The sequence below is a fragment of the Scyliorhinus torazame genome, chromosome 15 (assembly GCF_047496885.1).
Source record: "Scyliorhinus torazame isolate Kashiwa2021f chromosome 15, sScyTor2.1, whole genome shotgun sequence".
NCBI lineage: Eukaryota > Metazoa > Chordata > Chondrichthyes > Carcharhiniformes > Scyliorhinidae > Scyliorhinus > Scyliorhinus torazame.
Window position 1 is genome coordinate 170,266,926 of NC_092721.1, and position 23,364 is coordinate 170,290,289.

Here is a 23,364-nt window from a genome sequence, read left to right on the forward strand (position 1 = left end):
ACCTCCCACAGATCCAGTCTAGCAGCCATGTCCTTCAGTAATGGACATTGATGTCCTCCACCCTGAGTATATTCTGTGCCCTATCCACCCTCAGTGCTTCTTCCAACTGGTGTTAATGGTAGAGTACTGATTCATCAGCTGAGGTAGGACAATAGGTTCTAATCAGCAGGTTTCCTTGCCCATGTTTGGCCTGATACCATGACACTTCACAGGGTCTGGAGCCAATGTTGATGACTCCCAGGACAACTCCACGTCCAACCCCCCCCCTAATTGTGTAACTGTATACCACCGTGCCACCACTTCTGATGGTTCTGGCCTGCCAATTGTGATTTGATACAACCGGGTAGCTTGTTCGGCCATTTAAGAGTCAACCAAATTGCTGTGGGATCTGGAGTCACTTGACGGCCAGACCAGGTAAGGATGGCAGAGTTCTTTCAGATGTGGCCCAATTAGGTTTTTACAACAATGGTTTTGTGGACACCATTGGACTCACTTTCAATTCCAGATTTATTAATTGAATTTAAATTCCTGGTGCGATTTGAACCCATGTTCTCTGGGCAGAAGAAGCCTGGGCCTCTCCTTTCTTTATTCCTGCGATAATGCACACAGGATTTGAATATATACTATTCCTGGAAACGGAAGAGTGAATGCAGCCGGTCGATTTTAAAACTAAATAGTGTATGGTGAGCGATTTCCCCCTTAGGTTCAGCCTCAGTCCGCGCAAGCGCGGGATTTTTCACACATGCGCATAGGGCTCAGAACGGCGCAGGCGCACGCGGGCAGTCATGTTGCACATGCGCAGTTGTGCGCCGCCCCGGCGTTTCACGGATGTGCAGCAGCGAGGCGCACGTGCCAAAACAAAAGAAGCGCGGCCGGCGCGGGAAACGGTTGCCAGGCGCCCGGAACGCCGCGTCAGCTGTTCCAAAGTTTGTATTTGAGCGGGTGCGAAAGTTCTGCAGAGTCGGCTTCACGGCAGCATGGCGAAGGAGGGAGGAATGAAAGAGACGGGTTTGTGCAAACATGCAACTGAGCGATACGGGAAAGAGAGAGAGAGTTAGGAAGGGCGATGCACGCTGCCCCAGCCCCTGCCTAGCCACAAGCTACTGACACCCCCCACCCCCCCACTGCAGCCACCGCCCCCACCAGCCTTCCCCTCCCCCCCACTCCATGACACCCCCCCCCCCACTCCCTGACACCTTCCCCCCTCCCTGACACCCCCACACTCCCTGACGCCTCCCCCACTCCCTGACACCACTCCCTGACACACCCCCCACTCCCTGACACCCCCCCACTCCCTGACACCCCCCCCACTCCCTGACACCCCCCCCTCCCACACCCTGACACCTTCCCCCCTCCCTGACACCCCCACACTCCCTGACACCTCCCCCCTACTCCCTGACACCTCCCCCACTCCCTGACACCACCCCCACTCCCTGACACCTCCGCCCCGCACTCCCGGAACCCCCCCCCCCCACTCACTGACACCTCCCCCCACTCCCTGACAACCCCCCCACTCCCTGACACCCCCCCCACTCCCTGACCCCCCCACTCCCTGACACCCCCGCACTCCCTGACACCTCCCCCCTACTCCCTGTCACCTCCCCCACTCCCTGACACCATCCTCCACTCCCTGACACCCCCCCCCGCACTCCCTGACACCCCCCCCCACTCCCTGACCCCCCCCACTCCCTGACCCCCCCCCACTCCCTGACCCCCCCCCACTCCCTGACCCCCCCACTCCCTGACACCCCCGCACTCCCTGACACCTCCCCCCTACTCCCTGTCACCCCCCCCACTCCCTGACACCCCCCCACTCCCTGACACCCCCCCACTCCCTGACCCCCCCCACTCCCTGACACCCCCGCACTCCCTGACACCTTCCCCCCTCCCTGACACCCCCACACTCCCTGACACCTCCCCCCTACTCCCTGACACCATCCCCAATCCCTGACACCACCCTCCACTCCCTGACACCTTCCCCCCGCACCCCCGCGGACCCCCCCCCACTTGCTGACACCTCCCCCCACTCCCTGCCACCACCCCACTCCCTGACACCACCCCCCCACTCCCTGACACTCCCCCACTCCCTGACACCTCTTCCCCCCTCTCTGACACCTCCCCCACTTCCTGACACATACCCCCCACTCCCTGACACCCCCCTACTCCCTGATAACTTCCCCCCATTCCCTGACACCTTACCCCCCCCACTCCCTAACACCCCCCTACTCCATGATACCTCCCCCCCCACTTCCTGACACCTTACCCCCCCACTCCCTCCCCCTCCCCACTCCCTGACACCTCCCCCCCCTCTCCCTGACACCTCCCCCCCTCTCCCTGACACCTCCCCCCCACTCCCTGACACCTCCCCCCACTCCCTGACACCTCCCCCCCCCACTCCCTGACACCTTCCCCCCCCCCACTCCCTGACACCTCCCCCCCACTCCCTGACACCTTCCCCCCACTCCCTGACACCTCCCCCCCCACTCCCTGACACCTCCCCCCACCCCCTGATGCACCCCCACCCCCTGACACCTTCCCCCCCTCCCTGACACCCCCCCACTCCCCGACACCTCCCCCGCTACTCCCCGACACCTCCCCGCTACTCCCTGGCACCCCCTCACTCCCTGACACCCCCCCACTCCCTGACCCCTCCCACCAGCCTCCCCCCATTCCCTGACACCCCCCCCCACCCCCTGACACCTTCCTCCCACCCCCTGACACCTTCCTCCCACCCCCTGACACCTTCCTCCCACCCCCTGACACCTTCCTCCCACCCCCTGACACCTTCCTCCCACCCCTTTACACCTTCCTCCCACTCCCTAACACCTTCCCCCACCCCCTAACACCTTCCCCCACCCCCTGACGTTACCCCACCCCCTGACACCTTCCCCCCCACTCCCCGACACCTTCCCCCCCACTCCCCGACACCTTCCCCCCCACTCCCCGACACCTTCCCCCCCACTTCCCGACACCTTCCCCCCCCACTCCCCGACACCTTCCCCCCCCACTCCCCGACACCTTCCCCCCCCACTCCCCGACTCCTTCCCCCCCCACTCCCCGACACCTTCCCCCCCACTCCCTGACACCTCCCCCCACTCCCTGACACCTTCCGCCCCACTCCCTGACACCTCCCCCCCACTCCCTGACACCTCCCCCCCACTCCCTGACACCTCCCCCCCCCACTCCCTGACACCTCCCCCCCCCCACTCCCTGACAACTTCCCCCCCCCACTCCCTGACACCCCCCCCCCACTCCCTGACACCTTCCCCCCTCCCTGACACCCCCGCATTCCCTGACACCTCCCCCACTCCCTGACGCCTCCTCCCCACTCCCGGACCTCCCCCCCACTTCCCGACACCTCCCCCCCACTCCCTGACCCCCCCCACCAACCCCCCCATTCCCTGACACCTTCCCCCCACTCCCTGACACCTCCCCCCCGCACTCCCGGACCCCCCCCACTCGCTGACACCTCCCCTCACTCCCTGCCACCCCCCCCACTCCCTGACAACCCCCCCAACTCCCTGACACCTCCCCCACTCCCTGACACCTCCCCCACTTTTCTGACACCTACACCCCGCTCCCTGACACCCCCCTACTCCCTGACACCCCCACACTCCCTGACACCTCCCCCACTCCCTGACACCACCCTCCACTCCCTGACACCTCCCCCCCCGCACTCCCGGACCCCCCCCCCCACTTGCTGACACCTCCCCCCACTCCCTGCCACCCCCCCACTCCCTGACACCCCCCCCCACTCCCTGACACCTCCCCCACTCCCTGACACCTCCCCCACTCCCTGACACCTCCCCACTCCCTGACACCTCCCCCACTCCCTGACACCTCTTCCCCCCTCCCTGACACCTCCCCCCACTCCCTGACACCCCCCTACACCGTGATAACTTCCCCCCATTCCCTGACACCCCCCTACTCCATGATACCTTCCCATCCCCACTTCCTGACACCTTACCCCCCCACTCCCTGACACCTTCCCCCCCACTGCCTGACACCTCCACCCCCACTCCCTGACACCTCCCCCCCCATCCCCTGATGCACCCCCACCCCCTGACACCTTCCCCCCTCACTGACACCCCCCACTCCCTGACACCTCCCCCGCTACTCCCCAACACCTCTCCCGCTATTCCCTGACACCCCCTCACTCACTGAGACCTCCCACCCCCTCTCCCTGACCCCCCCCCACTCCCAGACCCCCCCCCCCACCAGCCTCCCCCCATTCCCTGACAGGCCCCCACCACCTGACACCTTCCTCCCACCCCCTGACACCTCCCCCCACCCCCTGACGCACCCCCACCCCCTGACACCTACCCTCCCACCCCCTGACACCTTCCCACCCACTCCCTGACACCTTCCCCCCCCCCCACTCCCTGACACCTTCCCCCCCCACTCCCTGACACCTTCCCCCACACTCCCTGACTCCTTCCCCCCCCCACTCCCCGACACCTTCCCCCCCACTCCCCGACACCTTCCCCCCCACTCCCTGACACCTGCCCCCCCACTCCCTGACACCTCCACCCCCCACTCCCTGACACCTCCCCCCCCACTCCCTGACACCTCCCCCCCCACTCCCTGACACCTTCCCCCCCACTCCCTAAAACCTCCCCCTCCCACTCCCCCCCCACTCCCTGCCACCTCCCCCACTCCCTGACACCACCCCCACTCCCTGACACCCCCCCCACACCCCCCCTTCCCCTCCTCCCTGCCACCGCCCCCACTCCCTGACACCACCCCCACTCCCTGACACCCCGCACCCCGGACCCCCCCCCACTCGCTGACACCTCCCCCCTCTCCCTGCCACCCCCCCACTCCCTGACACCTCCCCCACTCCCTGACACCTCCCCCACTCCCTGACACCTACCCACCACTCCCTGACACCTCCCTGACACCTTACCCCCCCCCCCATTCCCTGACATCCCCGCACTCCCTGACACCTCCCCCACTCCCGGACCCCCCCCCCCCACTCGCTGACACCTCCCCCACTCCCTGACACCCCCGCACTCCCTGACACCTCCCCCACTCCCTGACACCACCCTCCACTCCCTGACACCTCCCCCCCGCACTCCCGGACCCCCCCCCCCACTCCCTGCCACCTCCCCCACTCCCTAACACCTCCCCCACCCCCTGACGTTACCCCACCCACGACACCTTCCCCCCCACTCCCCGACACCTTCCCCCCCCACTCCCCGACACCTTCCCCCCCACTCCCTGACACCTTCCCCCCCACTCCCTGACACCTTCCCCCCCCCACTCCCTGACACCTCCCCCCACTCCCTGACACCTTCCGCCCCACTCCCTGACACCTCCCCCCCACTCCCTGACACCTCCCCCCCCACTCACTGACAACTCCCCCCCACTCCCTGACACCTTCCCCCCCCCCACTCCCTGACACCTTCCCCCCTCCCTGACACCCCCGCATTCCCTGACTCCTTCCCCACTCCCTGACGCCTCCTCCCCACTCACGGAACCCCCCCCCCCCCCACTCCCTGACACCTCCCCCACTCCCTGACACCTCCCCCACTCCCTGACACCTTCTCCCCCCACTCCCTGACCCCCCCCCACCAACCCCCCATTCCCTGACACCTTCCCCCCACTCCCTGACACCTCCCCCACTCCCTGACACCTTCCCCCCCCACTCCCTGACCCCCCCCACCAACCCCCCCCATTCCCTGACACCTCCCCCCACCCCCTGATGCACCCCCACCCCCTGACACCTTCCCCCTTCCCTGACACCCCCCACTCCCTGAAACCTCCCCCCCACTCCCTGACACCTTCCCCCCCACTCCCTGACACCTTCCCCCCCACTCCCTGACACCTCCCCCCCACTCCCTGACACGTCGTCCCCCCCCCACTCCCTGACACCTCCCCCCCCCCACTCCCTGACACCTTCCCCCCCACTCCCTGACACCTTCCCCCCCACTCCCTGACACCTCCCCCCCCCACTCCCTGACACCTCCTCCCCCCCACTCCCTGACACCTGCCCCCCCACTCCCTGACACCTTCCCCCCCACTCCCTGACACCTCCCCCCACTCCCTGACACCCCCCCCACTCCCTGACACCTCCCCCCCCACTCCCTGACACCTTCCCCCCCACTCCCTGACACCTCCCCCCCCACTCCCTGACACCTCCCCCCCCCACTCCCTGACACCTCCCCCCCCCACTCCCTGGCACCTCCCCCCCCCCCCACTCCCTGACACCTCCCCCCCCCACTCCGAGACACCTCCCCCCCCCACTCCGAGACACCTCCCCCCCACTCCCTGACACCTCCCCCCACTCCCTGGCACCCCCCCCCCCACTCCCTGACACCTCTCCCCCCCCACTCCCTGACACCTCCCCCCCCACTCCCTGACACCTCCATCCCCATTCTCTGACACCTTTCCCCCCCCACTCCCTGACACCTCCCCCCACTCTCTGGCACCTTCTCCCCCACTCCCTGACACCTTCCCCCCCCCACTCCCTGACACCTCCCCCCCCCTCTTCCTGACACCTTCCCCCCCCAACTCCCTGACACCTCCCCCCACTCCCTGACACCTCCCCCCCACTCCATGACATTTACCCCCCCACTCCCTGCCACCTCCCCCACTCCCTGACACCACCCCCATCCCTGACACCCCCCCTACTCCCTGCCACCTCCCCCACTCCCTGACACCACCCCCACTCCCTGACACACACCCCCGGACCCCTCCCCCTACTCGCTGACCCCCCCCTCCCCACTCCCTGACACCTCCCCCACTCCCTGACACCTCCCCCACTCCCTGACACCTCCCCCACTCCCCGACACCTCCCCCGCTACTCCCCGACACCTCCCCCGCTACTCCCTGACACCCCCTCACTCCCTGACACCCCCCCACTCCCTGACCCCTCCCACCAGCCTCCCCCCATTCCCTGACACCCCCCCACCCCCGACACCTTCCTCCCACCCCCTGACACCTTCCTCCCACCCCCTGACACCTTCCTCCCACCCCCTGACACCTTCCTCCCACCCCCTGACACCTTCCTCCCACCCCCTAACACCTTCCTCCCCCACTCCCTGACACCTTCCCCCCCCCACTCCTTGACACCTCCCCCCCCCACTCCCTGACACCTCCTCCCCCCCACTCCCTGACACCTCCATCCCCACTCCCTGACACCTTCCCCCCCCACTCCCTGACACCTCCCCCCCCCACTCCCTGACACCTCCCCCCCCACTCCCTGACAACTCCCCCCCACTCCCTGACACCTTCCCCCCCACTCCGACACCTTCCCCCCCACTCCCTGACACCTTCCCCCCCACTCCCTGACACCTCCCCCCCACTCCCTGACATCTCCCCCCCCCCCACTCCCTGACACCTCCCCCCCCCCCCCCACTCCCTGACACCTCCCCCCCCCCACTCCCTGACACCTCCCCCACTCCCTGGCACCTTCCCCCCCACTCCCTGACACCTCTCCCCACTCTCTGGCACCTTCCCCCCCACTCCCTGACACGTCCCCCCCCCCACTCCCTGACACCTCCCCCCCACTCCCTGACACCTTCCCCCCCACTCCCTGACACCTCCCCCCCCCCCCACTCCCTGACACCTCCTCCCCCCCACTCCCTGACACCTTGCCCCCCACTCCCTGACACCTCCCCCCCCACTCCCTGACACCTCCCCCCCCCCACTCCCTGACACCTTCCTCCCCCCCACTCCCTGACATTTACCCCCCCACTCCCTGCCACCTCCCCCACTCCCTGACACCACCCCCATCCCGGACACCCACCCTACTCCCTGCCACCTCCCCCACTCCCTGACACCACCCCCACTCCCTGACACACACCCCCGGACCCCTCCCCCCACTCCCTGACACCCCCCCACTCCCTGACGCACCCCCACCCCCTGACACCTACCCTCCCACCCCCTGACACCTTCCCACCCACTCCCTGACACCTTCCCCCCCCCCACTCCCTGACACCTTCCCCCCCCACTCCCTGACACCTTCCCCCACACTCCCTGACTCCTTCCCCCCCCACTCCCCGACACTTTCCCCCCCACTCCCCGACACCTTCCCCCCCACTCCCTGACACCTTCCCCCCCACTCCCTGACACCCCCTCACTCCCTGACACCCCCCCACTCCCTGACCCCTCCCACCAGCCTCCCCCCATTCCCTGACACCCCCCCACCCCCTGACAACTTCCTCCCACCCCCTGACACCTTCCTCCCACCCCCTGACACCTTCCTCCCACCCCCTGACACCTTCCTCCCACCCCCTAACACCTTCCTCCCCCACTCCCTGACACCTTCCCCCCCCACTCCTTGACACCTCCCCCCCCACTCCCTGACACCTCCTCCCCCCCACTCCCTGACACCTCCATCCCCACTCCCTGACACCTTCCCCCCCCACTCCCTGACACCTCCCCCCCCCCACTCCCTGACACCTCCCCCCCCACTCCCTGACAACTCCCCCCCACTCCCTGACACCTTCCCCCCCACTCCGACACCTTCCCCCCCACTCCCTGACACTTTCCCCCCACTCCCTGACACCTCCCCCCCACTCCCTGACATCTCCCCCCCCCACTCCCTGACACCTCCCCCCCCCCCCACTCCCTGACACCTCCCCCCCCCCCCCACTCCCTGACACCTCCCCCCCCCCACTCCCTGACACCTCCCCCACTCCCTGGCACCTTCCCCCCCACTCCCTGACACCTCTCCCCACTCTCTGGCACCTTCCCCCCCACTCCCTGACACGTCCCCCCCCCACTCCCTGACACCTCCCCCCCACTCCCTGACACCTTCCCCCCCACTCCCTGACACCTCCCCCCCCCCCACTCCCTGACACCTCCTCCCCCCCACTCCCTGACACCTTGCCCCCCACTCCCTGACACCTCCCCCCCCACTCCCTGACACCTCCCCCCCCCCACTCCCTGACACCTTCCTCCCCCCCACTCCCTGACATTTACCCCCCCACTCCCTGCCACCTCCCCCACTCCCTGACACCACCCCCATCCCGGACACCCACCCTACTCCCTGCCACCTCCCCCACTCCCTGACACCACCCCCACTCCCTGACACACACCCCCGGACCCCTCCCCCCACTCCCTGACACCCCCCCACTCCCTGACGCACCCCCACCCCCTGACACCTACCCTCCCACCCCCTGACACCTTCCCACCCACTCCCTGACACCTTCCCCCCCCCCACTCCCTGACACCTTCCCCCCCCACTCCCTGACACCTTCCCCCACACTCCCTGACTCCTTCCCCCCCCACTCCCCGACACTTTCCCTCCCACTCCCCGACACCTTCCCCCCCACTCCCTGACACCTTCCCCCCCACTCCCTGACACCTCCACCCCCCACTCCCTGACACCTCCCCCCCACTCCCTGACACCTCCCCCCCCACTCCCTGACACCTTCCCCCCCACTCCCTAAAACCTCCCCCTCCCACTCCCCCCCACTCCCTGCCACCTCCCCCACTCCCTGACACCACCCCCACTCCCTGACACCCCCCCCCCCACACACCCCCCTCCCCTACTCCCTGCCACCGCCCCCACTCCCTGACACCACCCCCACTCCCTGACACCCCCCCCCCCCGGACCCCCCCCCCACTCGCTGACACCTCCCCCGTCTCCCTGCCACCCCCCCACTCCCTGACACCTCCCCCACTCCCTGACACCTCCCCCACTCCCTGACACCTACCCACCACTCCCTGACACCTCCCTGACACCTTACCCCCCCCCCACTCCCTGACATCCCCGCACTCCCTGACACCTCCCCCACTCCCGGACCCCCCCTCCCCACTCGCTGACACCTCCCCCACTCCCTGACACCCCCGCACTCCCTGACACCTCCCCCACTCCCTGACACCACCCTCCACTCCCTGACACCTCCCCCCCGCACTCCCGGACCCCCCCCCCCCACTCCCTGCCACCTCCCCCACTCCCTAACACCTCCCCACCCCCTGACGATACCCCAACCACGACACCTTCCCCCCCACTCCCCGGCACCTTCCCCCCCACTCCCCGACACCTTCCCCCCCACTCCCTGACACCTTCCCCCCCACTCCCTGACACCTTCCCCCCCACTCCCTGACACCTCCCCCCCACTCCCTGACACCTTCCGCCCCACTCCCTGACACCTCCCCTCCACTCCCTGACACCTCCCCTCCACTCCCTGACACCTCCCCCCCCACTCACTGACAACTCCCCCCCACTCCCTGACACCTTCCCCCCCCCCACTCCCTGACCCCCCCCCCACCCCGCTCCCTGACACCTTCCCCCCTCCCTGACACCCCCGCATTCCCTGACTCCTCCCCCACTCCCTGACGCCTCCTCCCCACTCACGGAACCCCCCCCCCACTCCCTGACACCTCCCCCACTCCCTGACACCTCCCCCACTCCCTGACACCTTCCCCCCCCACTCCCTGACCCCCCCACCAACCCCCCCATTCCCTGACACCTTCCCCCCACTCCCTGACACCTCCCCCACTCCCTGACACCTTCCCCCCCCACTCCCTGACCCCCCCCACCAACCCCCCCCATTCCCTGACACCTCCCCCCACCCCCTGATGCAGCCCCACCCCCTGACACCTTCCCCCTTCCCTGACACCCCCCACTCCCTGAAACCTCCCCCCCCACTCCCTGACACCTTCCCCCCCACTCCCTGACACCTGCCCCCCCACTCCCTGACACCTCCCCCCCACTCCCTGACACGTCCCCCCCCCACTCCCTGACACCTCCCCCCCCCACTCCCTGACACCTCCCCCCCCCACTCCCTGACACCTTCCCCCCCCACTCCCTGACACCTCCCCCCCACTCCCTGACACCTTCCGCCCCACTCCCTGACACCTCCCCCCCACTCCCTGACACCTCCCCCCCCACTTACTGACAACTCCCCCCCACTCCCTGACACCTTCCCCCCCCCCACTCCCTGACCCCCCCCCACCCCGCTCCCTGACACCTTCCCCCCTCCCTGACACCCACGCATTCCCTGACTCCTCCCCCACTCCCTGACGCCTCCTCCCCACTCACGGAACCCCCCCCCCCCACTCCCTGACACCTCCCCCACTCCCTGACACCTCCCCCACTCCCTGACACCTTCCCCCCCACTCCCTGACCCCCCCACCAACCCCCCCATTCCCTGACACCTTCCCCCCACTCCCTGACACCTCCCCCACTCCCTGACACCTTCCCCCCCCACTCCCTGACCCCCCCCACCAACCCCCCCCATTTCCTGACACCTCCCCCCACCCCCTGATGCACCCCCACCCCCTGACACCTCCCCCCTTCCCTGACACCCCCCACTCCCTGAAACCTCCCCCCCCACTCCCTGACACCTTCCCCCCCACTCCCTGACACCTTCCCCCCCACTCCCTGACACCTCCCCCCCACTCCCTGACACGTCCCCCCCCCACTCCCTGACACCTCCCCCCCCACTCCCTGACACCTTCCCCCCCCACTCCATGACACCTTCCCCCCCACTCCCTGACACCTCCCCCCCCACTCCCTGACACCTCCTCCCCCCCACTCCCTGACACCTTCCCCCCCACTCCCTGACACCTTCCCCCCCACTCCCTGACACCTCCCCCCCCCACTCCCTGACACCTCCCCCCCACTCCCTGACACCTTCCCCCCCACTCCCTGACACCTCCCCCCCCCCACTCCCTGACACCTCCCCCCCACTCCCTGACACCTCCCCCCCCCCCACTCCCTGACACCTCCCCCACTCCCTGGCACCTCCCCCCCCCCCCACTCCCTGACACCTCCCCCCCCACTCCCAGACACCTCCCCCCCCACTCCCAGACACCTCCCCCCCCCCCACTCCAAGACACCTCCCCCCACTCCCTGACACCTCCCCCCACTCCCTGGCACCTCCCCCCCCCACTCCCTAACACCTCCCCCCCCCACTCCCTGACACCTCCCCCCCCCCACTCCCTGACACCTCCATCCCCACTCCCTGACACCTTTCCCCCCCCCCCACTCCCTGACACATCCCCCCACTCTCTGGCACCTTCTCCCCCACTCCCTGACACCTTCCCCCCCCCCCACTCCCTGACACCTCCCCCCCCCTCTTCCTGACACCTTCGCCCCCCAACTCCCTGACAACTCCCCCCACTCCCTTACACCTCCCCCCCACTCCATGACATTTACCCCCCCACTCCCTGCCACCTCCCCAACTCCCTGACACCACCCCCATCCCTGACACCCCCCCTACTCCCTGCCACCTCCCCCACTCCCTGACACCACCCCCACTCCCTGACACACACCCCCGGACCCCTCCCCCTACTCGCTGACCCCCCCCCACTCCCTGACACCTCCCCCACTCCCTGACACCTCCCCCACTCCCTGACACCTCCCCCACTCCCCGACACCTCCCCCGCTACTCCCCGACACCTCCCCCGCTACTCGCTGACACCCCCTCACTCCCTGACACCCCCCCACTCCCTGACCCCTCCCACCAGCCTCCCCCCATTCCCTGACACCCCCCCACCCCCTGACACCTTCCTCCCACCCCCTGACACCTTCCTCCCACCCCCTGACACCTTCCTCCCACCCCCTGACACCTTCCTCCCACTCCCTGACACCTCCCCCCCACTCCCTGACACCTTCCCCCCCACTCCCTGACACCTCCCCCCCCCACTCCCTGACACCTCCCCCCCACTCCCTGAGACCTCCCCCCCCCCACTCCCTGACACCTCCCCCACTCCCTGGCACCTCCCCCCCCCCCACTCCCTGACACCTCCCCACCCCACTCCCAGACACCTCCCCCCCCACTCCCAGACACCTCCCCCCCCCCCACTCCAAGACACCTCCCCCCACTCCCTGACACCTTCCCCCACTCCCTGGCACCTCCCCCCCCACTCCCTAACACCTCCCCCCCCCCCCACTCCCTGACACCTCCCCCCCCCCACTCCCTGACACCTCCATCCCCACTCCCTGACACCTTTCCCCCCCCCCCACTCCCTGACACATCCCCCCACTCTCTGGCACCTTCTCCCCCACTCCCTGACACCTTCCCCCCCCCCCACTCCCTGACACCTCCCCCCCCCTCTTCCTGACACCTTCGCCCCCCAACTCCCTGACAACTCCCCCCACTCCCTGACACCTCCCCCCCACTCCATGACATTTACCCCCCCACTCCCTGCCACCTCCCCAACTCCCTGACACCACCCCCATCCCTGACACCCCCCCTACTCCCTGCCACCTCCCCCACTCCCTGACACCACCCCCACTCCCTGACACACACCCCCGGACCCCTCCCCCTACTCGCTGACCCCCCCCCCACTCCCTGACACCTCCCCCACTCCCTGACACCTCCCCCACTCCCTGACACCTCCCCCACTCCCCGACACCTCCCCCGCTACTCCCCGACACCTCCCCCGCTACTCGCTGACACCCCCTCACTCCCTGACACCCCCCCACTCCCTGACCCCTCCCACCAGCCTCCCCCCATTCCCTGACACCCCCCCACCCCCTGACACCTTCCTCCCACCCCCTGACACCTTCCTCCCACCCCCTGACACCTTCCTCCCACCCCCTGACACCTTCCTCCCACCCCCTGACACCTTCTTCCCCCACTCCCTGACACCTCCCCCCCCACTCCCTGACACCTCCCCCCCCACTCCCTGACACCTCCCCCCCCCACTCCCTGACACCTCCATCCCCACTCCCTGACACCTCCCCCCCCACTCCCTGACACCTCCCCCCCCCACTCCCTGACACCTCCCCCCCCACTCCCTGACAACTCCCCCCCCCCCCACTCCCTGACACCTTCCCCCCCACTCCCTGACACCTTCCCCCCCACTCCCTGACACCTTCCCCCCCACTCCCTGACACCTCCCCCCCACTCCCTGACACCTCCCCCCCCCCCACTCCCTGACACCTCCCCCCCCCACTCCCTGACAACTCCCCCCCCCCCACTCCCTGACACCTCCCCCACTCCCTGGCACCTTCCCCCCCACTCCCTGACACCTCCCCCCCCCCCCACTCCAAGACACCTCCCCCCCCCCGCTCCCAGACACCTCCCCCCCCACTCCCTGACACCTCCCCCCACTCCCTGGCACCTCCCCCACTCCCTGACACCTTCCCCCCCACTCCCTGACACATCCATCCCCACTCCCTGACCCCTTTCCCCCCCCACTCCCTGACACCTCCCCCCACTCTCTGGCACCTTCCCCCCCACTCCCTGACACGCCCCCCCACTCCCTGACACCTCCCCCCCCACTCCCTGACACCTTCCCCCCCACTCCCTGACACCCCCCCCCCCACTCCCTGACACCTCCTCCCCCCCACTCCCTGACACCTTCCCCCCCACTCCCTGACACCTCCCCCCCCCACTCCCTGACACCTCCCCCCCCCACTCCCTGACACCTTCCTGCCCCCCACTCCCTGACACCTCCCCCCCACTCCCTGACATTTACCCCCCCACTCCCTGCCACCTCCCCCACTCCCTGACACCACCCCCATCCCTGACACCCCCCCTACTCCCTGCCACCTCCCCCACTCCCTGACACCACCCCCACTCCCTGACACACACCCCCGGACCCCTCCCCCCACTCCCTGACACACCCCCCACTCCCTGACACCTCCCCCACTCCCTGACACCTCCCCCACTCCCTGACACCTCCCCCCCGCACTCACGGACCCCCCCACCCCACTCGCTGACACCTCCCCCCACTCCCTGACACCACCCCCCACTCCCTGACACCTCCCCCACTCCCCGACACCTCCCCCGCTACTCCCCGACACCTCCCCCGCCATTCCCTGACACCCCCTCACTCCCTGACACCCCCCCACTCCCTGACCCCTCCCACCAGCCTCCCCCCATTCCCTGACACCCCCCCACCCCCTGACACCTTCCTCCCACCCCCTGACACCTTCCTCCCACCCCCTGACACCTTCCTCCCACCCCCTGACACCTTCCTCCCACCCCCTGACACCTTCTTCCCCCACTCCCTGACACCTTCCTCCCCCACTCCCTGACACCTTCCCCCCCCACTCCTTGACACCTCCCCCCCCCCCCACTCCCTGACACCTCCTCCCCCCCACTCCCTGACACCTCCATCCCCACTCCCTGACACCTCCCCCCCCACTCCCTGACACCTCCCCCCCCCACTCCCTGACACCTCCCCCCCCACTCCCTGACAACTCCCCCCCCCACTCCCTGACACCTTCCCCCCCACTCCCTGACACCTTCCCCCCCACTCCCTGACACCTTCCCCCCCACTCCCTGACACCTCCCCCCCACTCCCTGACACCTCCCCCCCCCCACTCCCTGACACCTCCCCCTCCCACTCCCTGACAACTCCCCCCCCCCACTCCCTGACACCTCCCCCACTCCCTGGCACCTTCCCCCCCCACTCCCTGACACCTCCCCCCCCCCCACTCCAAGACACCTCCCCCCCCCGCTCCCAGACACCTCCCCCCCCACTCCCTGACACCTCCCCCCACTCCCTGGCACCTCCCCCACTCCCTGACACCTTCCCCCCCACTCCCTGACACATCCATCCCCACTCCCTGACACCTTTCCCCCCCCACTCCCTGACACCTCCCCCCACTCTCTGGCACCTTCCCCCCCACTCCCTGACACGCCCCCCCCACTCCCTGTCACCTCCCCCCCCACTCCCTGACACCTTCCCCCCCCACTCCCTGACACCTCCCCCCCCCCACTCCCTGACACCTCCTCCCCCCCACTCCCTGACACCTTCCCCCCCACTCCCTGACACCTCCCCCCCCACTCCCTGACACCTCCCCCCCCACTCCCTGACACCTCCCCCCCACTCCCTGACACCTCCCCCCCACTCCCTGACATTTACCCCCCCCCCACTCCCTGCCACCTCCCCCACTCCCTGACACCACCCCCATCCCTGACACCCCCCCTACTCCCTGCCACCTCCCCCACTCCCTGACACCACCCCAACTCCCTGACACACACCCCCGGACCCCTCCCCCCACTCCCTGACACCCCCCCCACTCCCTGACACCCCCCCACTCCCTGACACCTCTCCCACTCCCTGACACCTCCCCCACTCCCTGGCACCTCCCCCCCGCACTCACGGACCCCCCCCACCCCACTCGCTGACACCTCCCCCCACTCCCTGACACCACCCCCCACTCCCTGACACCACCCTCCACTCCCTGACACCTCCCCCCGCCCACTCCCTGACACCTCCCCCACCCCACTCCCTGACACCTCCCCCACTCCCTGGCACCTTCCCCACCCCACTCCCTGACACCTTTCCCCCCCCCCCCACTCCCAGACACCTCCCCCCCCCCCACTCCCTGTCACCTCCCCCCACTCCCTGGCACCTCCCCCCCCCCCACTCCCTGACACCTCCCCTCCCACTCCCTGACACCTCCCCCCCCCCCACTCCCTGACACCTTCCCCCCCACTCCCTGACACCTTCCCCCCCACTCCCTGACACCTCCATCCCCACTCCCTGACCCCTTTGCCCCCCACTCCCGAACACCTTCCCCCCCACTCCCTGATACCTCCCCCCCCCCACTCCCTGACACCCCCCACTCCCTGACACCTTCCCCCCCCCACTCCCTGACACCTCCCCCCACTCTCTGGCACCTTCCCCCCCACTCCCTGACACCTTCCCCCCCCCCACTCCCTGACACCTCCCCCCCCTCTCCCTGACACCTTCCCCCCCCCCCCTATTCGCTGACACCTCCCCCCACTCCCTGACACCTCCCCCCCCCACTCCCTGACACCTCCATCCCCACTCCCTGGCACCTTCCCCCCCCACTCCCAGACACCTTTCCCCCCCCCCCCCCACTCCCTGACACCTCCCCCCGACTCCCTGACATTTACCCCCCCACTCCCTGCCACCTCTCCCACTCCCTGACACCAGCCCCATCCCTGACACCCCCCCTACTCCCTGCCACCTCCCCCACTCCCTGACACCACCCCCACTCCCTGACACACACCCCCGGACCCCTCCCCCCACTCCCTGACACCCCCCCACTCCCTGACTCCCCCCCACTCCCTGACACCTCCCCCACTCCCTGACACCTCCCCCACTCCCTGACACCTCCCCCACTCCCTGACACCTACCCCCCACTCCCTGACACCCCCGCACTCCCTGACACCTCCCCCACTCCCTGACACCACCCTCCACTCCCTGACACCTCCCCCCGCACTCCCGGACCCCCCCCCCCCCACTCGTTGACACCCCCTCCACTCCCTGCCACCCCCCCCCACTCCCTGACACCCCCCCACTCCCTGACACCTCCCCCACTCCCTGACACCTCCCCCACTCCCTGACACCTCCCCCACTCCCTGACACCTCACCCCCGCACTCGCTGACACCTCCCCCCACTCGCTGACACCTCCCCCCACTCGCTGACACCTCCCCCCACTCGCTGACACCTCCCCCCACCACCCTGACACCACCCCCCCACTCCCTGACACCACCCTCCACTCCCTGACACCTCCCCCCCGCACTCCCGGACCCCCCCCACTCGCTGACACCTCCCCTCACTCCCTGCCACCCCCCCCACTCCCTGACACCCCCCCCCCCAACTCCCTGACACCACCCCCACTCCCTGACACCTCCCCCACTCCCTGACACCTACCCCCCACTCCCTGACACCCCCCTCTCCCTGACACCCCCGCACTCCCTGACACCTCCCCCACTCCCTGACACCACCCTGCACTCCCTGACACCTCCCCCCCCCGCACTCCCGGACCCCCCCGACACTTGCTGACACCTCCCCCCACTCCCTGCCACCCCCCCACTCCCTGACACCCCCCCCCCCCACTCCCTGACACCTCCCCCGCTCCCTGACACCTCCCCCACTCCCTGACACCTCCCCCACTCCCTGACACCTCTTCCCCCCTCCCTGACACCTCCCCCCACTTCCTGACACCTACCCCCCACTCCCTGACACCCCCCTACACCCTGATAACTTCCCCCATTCCCTGACACCCCCCTACTCCATGATACCTTCCCATCCCCACTTCCTGACACCTTACCCCCCCACTCCCTGACACCTTCCCCCCCCACTGCCTGACACCTCCACCCCCACTCCCTGACACCTCCCCCCCATCCCCTGATGCACCCCCACCCCCTGACACCTTCCCCCCTCACTGACACCCCCCACTCCCTGACACCTCCCCCGCTACTCCCCGACACCTCCCCCGCTACTCCCTGACACCCCCTCACTCCCTGACACCTCCCCCCCCACTCCCTGACCCCCCCCCCCCCCACTCCCTGACCCCCCCCCCCACCAGCCTCCCCCATTCCCTGACAGGCCCCCACCCCCTGACACCTTCCTCCCACCCCCTGTCACCTTCCTCCCACCCCCTTACACCTTGCTCCCACTCCCTAACACCTCCCCCCACCCCCTGACGCATCTCCACCCCCTGACACCTTCCCCACCTCCCTGACACCCCCTCACTCCCTGACACCTTACCCTCGCCCCCCCAACAGCTTCCCCCCCACTCCCTGACACCTCCCCCCACTCCCTAACACCTCCCCCCCACCCCCTGACGCACCCCCCACCCCCTGACACCTAACCTCCCACCCCCTGACACCTTCCCAACTCCCTGACACCTTCCCCCCCCCCACTCCCTGACACCTTCCCCCCCCACTCCCTGACACCTTCCCCCCCCACTCCCTGACACCTTCCCCCCCACTCCCCGACACCTTCCCCCCCCACTCCCCGACACCTTCCCCCCCACTCCCTGACACCTTCCCCCCCACTCACTGACACCTCCACCCCCCACTCCCTGACACCTCCACCCCCCACTCCCTGACACCTCCCGCCCCCCCCACTCCCTGACACCTCCCGCCCCCCCCCACTCCCTGACACCTCCCCCCCACTCCCTGACACCTCCCCCCCCCACTCCCTGACACCATCCCCCCACTCCCTAAAACCTCCCCCTCCCACTCCCCCCCACTCCCTGCCACCTCCCCCACTCCCTGACACCACCCTCACTCCCTGACACCCCCCCCCACGCACCCCCCCTCCCCTACTCCCTGCCACCGCCCCCACTCCCTGACACCACCCCCACTCCCTGACACCCCCCCCCCCCCCGGACCCCCCCCCCCCCCACTCGCTGACACCTCCCCCCACTCCCTGCCACCCCCCCACTCCCTGACACCTCCCCCACTCCCTGACACCTCCCCCACTCCCGGACCCCCCCCCCCCACTCGCTGACACCTCCCCCCACTCCCTGACACCCCCGCACTCCCTGACACCTCCCCCACTCCCTGACACCACCCTCCACTCCCTGACACCTCCCCCCCGCACTCCCGGACCCCCCCCACTCCCTGCCACCTCCCCCCACTCCCTGCCACACCCCCCACTCCCTGACACCTCCCCCACACCCTGACACCTCCTCACTCCCTGACACCTCCCCCACTCCCTGACACCTCTTCCCCGCTCCCTGACACCTCCCCCCACTTCCTGACACCTCCGCCCCCCCACCCCCTGATGCACCCTCACCCCCTGACACGTTCCCTCCCTCCCTGACACCCCCCCCACTCCCTGACACCTCCCTCCCACTCCCTGACCCCCCCCACACCAGCCTCCCCCCATTCCCTGACACCCCCCACCCCCTGACACCTTCCTCCCACCCCCTGACACCTTCCTCCCACTCCCTAACATCTCCCCCCACCTCGCTGACACCCCCTCACTCCCTGACGCCTTACCCCCGCCCCCCCAAGAGCATCCCCCCCACTCCCTGACACCTCCCCCCCACTCCCTGACACCTCCCCCCCACACTCCCTGACACCTCCCCCCCACTCCCTGACACCTCCCCCCACTCCCTGACACCTCCCCCCCACTCCCTGACACCTCCCCCCCACACTCCCTGACACCTCCCCCACCCCCTGACACCTTCCCCCCACTCCCTGACACCTTCCCCCCCCACTCCCTGACACCTCACCCCCACTCCCTGACACCTCCCCCCCCCACTCCCTGACACCTTCCCCCCCACTCCCTGACACCTTCCCCCCACTCCCTGACACCTTCCCCCCCACTCCCTGATACACCCCCCACTCCCTGACACCTTCCCCCCTCCCTGACACCTTCCCCCCCACTCCCTGACACCTTCCCCCCCACTCCCTGACACCTCCCCCACTCCCTGACACCTTCCCCCCCCACTCCCTGACACCTTCCCCCCCACTCCCTGACACCTCCCCCCCCCCACTCCCTGACACCCCGCCACTCCCTGACACCTCCCCCCCACTCCCTGACACCTCCCCCCCCACTCCCTGACACCTCCCCCCCACACTCCCTGACACCTCCCACCCACTCCCTGACACCTCCCCCCCACTCCCTGACACCTCCCCCCCACACTCCCTGACACCTCCCCCACTCCCTAACACCTCCCCCCACCCCCTGACGCACCCCCACCCCCTGACACCTTCCCCCCCACTCCCTGACACCTTCCCCCCCACTCCCTGACACCTCACCCCCACTCCCTGACACCTCCCCCCCCACTCCCTGACACCTTCCCCCCCACTCCCTGACACCTTCCTCCCCACTCCCTGACACGTCCCCCCCACTCCCTGACACCTTCCCCCCCCCACTCCCTGACACCTTCCCCCCCACTCCCTGACACCTTCCCCCTCACTCCCTGACACCTTCCCCCCACTCCCTGACACCTCCGCACTCCCTGACACCTCCCCCCCCACTCCCTGACACCTTCCCCCCCCACTCCCTGACATCTTCCCCCCCACTCACTGACACCTCCCCCCCCCACTCCCTGACACCCCCCCACTCCCTGACACCTCCCCCCCACTCCCTGACACCTCCCCCCCCACTCCCTGACACCTCCCCCCCACTCCCTGACACCTCCCCCCCCACTCCCTGACACCTCCCCCCCCCCACTCCCTGACACCTACCCCCCACTCCCTGACACCTCCATCCCCACTCCCTGACACCTTCCCCCCCCCCACTCCCTGACACCTTCCCCCCCCCACTCCCTGACACCTCCACCCCCACTCCCTGGCACCTTCCCCCCCCCACTCCCTGACACCCCCCCCACTCCCTGACACCTCCATCCCCACTCCCTGACACCTTCCCCCCCCCCTACTCCCTGACACCCCCCCCCCACTCCCTGACACCTCCCCCCCCCCACTCCCTAACACCTTCCCCCCACTCCCCAACACCGTCCCCCCCACTCTCTGACACCTTCCCCCCCACTCCCTGACACCACCACCCTACTCCCTGACACCCCCCCACTCTCTAACACCCCCAACTCCCTGACACCTTACCCCCGCCCCCCCAACAGCATCCCCCCCACTCCCTGACACCTTCTCCCCCCCTCCCTGACACCTTCCCCCCCCACCCCCCCACCAGCCTTCCCCCCCAATCCCTGACAGCTCCGCCTACACTCCCTGACACCTTCCCCCCCCCCACTCCCTGACACCTTCCCCCCACTCCCTGACACCTTCCCCCCACTCCCTGACACCTTCCCCCCCACTACCTGACATGTCCCTCCCCCCCCACTCCCTGACACCACCCCCCCCACTCACTGACACCTCCTCCCGCACTCCCTGACACCTCCCCCCCTCCCTGACACCTTCCCCCCCCCCCCACCAGCCTTCCCCCCCAATCCCTGACAGCTCCGCCTACACTCCCTGACACCTTCCCCCCCACTCCCTGACACCTTCCCCCCACTCCTTGACACCTTCCTCCCTGCCCCCCACCAGCCTTCCCCCCCACTCCCTGACACCTTCCCCCCCACTACCTGACATGTCCCTCCCCCCCACTCCCTGACACCACCCCCTCACTCACTGACTCCTCCTCCCCCACTCCCTGACACCTTCCCCCCCCCCCCCCACTCCCTGACACCTTCCCCCCGCACTCCCTGACACCTTCCACCCTCACTCCCTGATACCTCTCCCCCCCCCCCCCCCCAACTCCCTGACACCTTCCACCCTCACTCCCTGGAGAGAACACTTAACATTTCAGCTTGACCCTTCACCAGAACTAGTTCTGACAAAGATGTGGTTGTTGGAGGCAAATTATCTCAGCCCCTGCAGGCGCTATTGAGGGTAGTGTCCTAGGCCCAACCGTCTTCAGAATCTTCATCAATGACCTTCCCTCCAGCATAAGGTCAGAAGTTGGTATGCTCATTGATGATTGCAATGTTCAGTTTCATTTGAAACTCCTTGGGTAAGGAAGCAATTTGTGCGTACATACAGCAACACCTGGACAACATTTAGACTTGGGCTAATGTGTGGCACCAACATGATTTGCCACTGAAGTACCAGTTAATGACCATATTCAACAAGAGAATTTATCCACCTTTCCTTGACATTTAATAGCATTACAGCCATTGAATGTACTACCATCAACTTATTGAGGATTACTACTGACCAGAAATTTATCTGGACTGGCCACATAAACACTGTAATAACAAGAGCAGGCCAGAGAGTGGACATTCTGTGGTGGGGGACAAAACCCACCTTCTACAAGGCACAGTTAGGAGTGTGGCAGAACACTCCCCACTTGCTTGGATGAGTGCAGCTCCAACAGCACTCACAGCTTGCCACCTTCGCTCCCATGCTTATGGTCCCTTTCATCTCCACCTGCCAATCACACTGCTTCCAGCTCCCCCAGCTACTGGCTCACAGTGCCCCCTTCCCCACCCAACAAAACCACCTCGCTCCCATACGTACCCCCCCACCCTGTTCACATATGTGCCGCCCTTGCAGACCCATCACCCCCCACCCATTTCTCCCCCCCTCCACTTCTCTGGATTCACCCACCCTCCAGAAGGGGGAAGATAACTCAGCCCTCCAAGAGAGACCTCCCATTGACCTTCACTGGTGGGATACTCCTATGAAGGGGAGATACTGAACCTTGCAAGGGTGACACCATTGGTTGGAGCAGGCCTGATGTATTGGCATCACATTTTTCTTGAAAAGTCCTAAATTCGGAATTGGGCCATTCATTGGCCTATGGCAGTGGCCCAATACTTATCCTCGGCATTGGATGGCTGATTAAAGACCTGGCTTAATATTGGGTCAGACGTTCTTCTGGGGTCCTTGGGCCACAGGATATTGCTCCCTGAAAATAGTCCTTGATATGCCCAAATGTGGTAAAAAAGTTTTTGAGAAGAGCTCTGATCTGTTAGTAAATAATGCACTTGTACAAACTTATAAACCAATTGTCGATCTGGTAACTGGAACAGGCAGTCGTCAGCCGCAATCTGGCTGGAAGGATTTGAGAGGATGTTATGAGAGGGAAAGAAGAAGTTCAGAACATGGGTACTCAGAATTTTCCTTCTGGGGCCTGGAGTAGTGCTCCCTCTTCTTGAACCTATAAAAGAAATGTTTTGCAGTTCCCTGGAGGGCCTCTTCTTCCTACTGGCAGTGGACCTCTTTCAGCCTCTGGACACAACGGTGGCTTCCTCATTCATGGGCGGTTAAAATGCA

At 67.8% G+C, this 23,364-nt stretch overlaps 1 protein-coding gene across 1 annotated transcript in view; it reads left to right on the top strand.

Annotated features, from left to right (window-relative positions):
* The window catches only part of LOC140391979 (copper-transporting ATPase 2-like), a 193,685-nt gene that overhangs the window by 37,941 nt on the left and 132,380 nt on the right, over positions 1-23,364 (top strand). The window lies entirely within an intron of this gene.